At 37.7% G+C, this 2,107-nt stretch overlaps 1 protein-coding gene across 1 annotated transcript in view; it reads right to left on the bottom strand.

Moving 5' to 3' along the window:
• The window catches only part of LOC143032250 (uncharacterized), a 280,098-nt gene extending 278,505 nt beyond the window's left edge, over positions 1-1,593 (bottom strand). The window contains exon 1 of the mRNA XM_076196722.1: positions 1,187-1,593. The gene's annotated coding sequence lies outside the window, so the exon portion shown is untranslated. The remainder of the gene's footprint in view (positions 1-1,186) is intronic.
• Positions 1,594-2,107: the final 514 nt, after the last annotated feature.

Below are 2,107 nucleotides of genomic sequence, written 5' to 3'. Positions count from 1 at the left end.
AAACTCCTACGGACGAAAATACTCGGCCTAAAATGACTTGACTCAAATACGAAGTCTAGATCCCCATAGACTATAATAAATCTTATTCATGTCGTTACGCATAAAAGAATACACACACAAATCTAGAAATTTGCAAATAAATTGATAAAAAATACCGTCCTGATATTGTTCTTATATTTGTAATGTACTTCTTGGTGCATGGACACAAGTTATGTGTAATAAAAGATAATTATGAAAATATAAATACTGAAAACCTGCAACGACGAAAAATAAGTTCAAACTGGAGACCCAAACATGGATGCAACAAAGTTGGAAAACTGAGAAAGGAGCAAAATCTAAAACTGCATTTCAAAATTCAATCTCCAATCTCGGTATTTATTTTCCACCCGCCTTCGAAAGGACTAAACTCCCAAAGTCGTTTATTTATTTTTTTAGACGTCAAAGAAACAAAAAAATATTGATCTTTCCTTAATGATTTGTCAAAAGAATAAAAAAGATCATATTTATATATGTGTGTGTGCTCTCCTAACAAACTTGACAGCCAAATCGATAACACAATTAAAAGTACGTAATTACACGCAAGGTAACAACCACGAAACCCATTGTTGTCATTCACGACCAGCCCTCCGAGAATTCAACGACTCATTCGAATTTAAACTCGACACGAATTCAAAACTAAAAACTAAAAATCTCTTCATTGGATAAGTTTCAACAACCCACTTCTTACTGTGACCTAAATTCGATACAAAATCATCAACATTAACAGAGCGATGCTAATACATCTCTGGGGCGTGAAATTCAGACTCCAAAACGCTTAACACGAAGACAACACTAGAACGCAAACTGAAAAAATATGTATATATAATTCTAGCCCTTCCCCCAAAGGCGCAAATTACACAGCTCAAGGACTATACACTACAATCTCATGCGTGTGTAATTACAATCACGAACAGTATGCATGCGAGTATTGGTCAATGAACTAGGAAAATTCACCCCCGCAAACATACATCTATTCCAATCCAAACAAACTTTTCTATTCGTTTCCATTTTCTAAGTATATCATCATCCCTTCCACAGAATTTGATTCACGAAATTCTAAGTAAATTTCAAGAGAACTCTATTAGTTATTCAAAGAATAGACACAATTTCCTTGAAAAGAATCATATACAAATGAATTCTAACTTACCTTCTGAATGGCAACTAGGAAGATATCGCTTTTATAAGGTCCTATTTCAGTGTGACATTTCAACGATGTGGATGTTAGAAACTTGATCAGAATTTAAAATTCCACGCTCTCGGACTATTCTGTATCAGGCAACCACCCTTGTTTGGGATATGATCGGTCGGTTAAACAATTTCCACTTAACACATTCACAATCGATGGTAGCATAAAATGCAATTAAACACTTTGGCACCAATTTTCAACAACCAAATTGTGTGGCACTAGAACACTGACACCACAGTGGAAGAACATCCCCACGAAAATACACCGTAACTTGTTCAAAAGCACATCGCTTGAGAACCACTGAGACGGACACTAGAGCTTCGGCAGACAGAGGGCAGAGTGCGTACACTTACCCTCACTACACAACGGCCACGCGCCGACTACGGGACCCGTGTCAAACCACCCGGACATTGGGGATGAGTTGCCGAATGCCTCAATATCCTGCAACCCGACCACCATGCAATTCTTATTCATGAGAACCATGCATTTTTTCTTTTCATGCAATCTTTCATCCAAATGGCAGTGAAGGAGATCTTGTTGCATTGTCAATACCCAATAAGACTAGTGCATTATATACGTATATTATTAATATATTCTAACCACTCACAGCCACAGGCAGTCAATCACCTTTTCATCTACTGTACTTCAGTACCACTCTTGACGCCCGCTACTTAATGTAAACAACGAAATCAGCTCGATGGGCGTCGCGCGCCGAAACAAACATATTGGTTTGCAGTTTGGCAATAATACTGCTGGAGACACAGATATGCTAATACTGCCAATAGTCTTTCAAAGTATGGAAGAAACTTAGGCAGTTCTATGCGATATTAATACGATTTGGCGTGCTAGTGGCCAAACTTGTATGAAAAAAAGAAAGGCATG

This window comes from Oratosquilla oratoria, chromosome 13 (genome assembly GCF_046742065.1).
Source record: "Oratosquilla oratoria isolate Oo_2021 chromosome 13, ASM4674206v1, whole genome shotgun sequence".
NCBI lineage: Eukaryota > Metazoa > Arthropoda > Malacostraca > Stomatopoda > Squillidae > Oratosquilla > Oratosquilla oratoria.
Note: the sequence above shows the minus strand (reverse complement) of the source record. Positions and strands in the feature narration are given on the sequence as shown.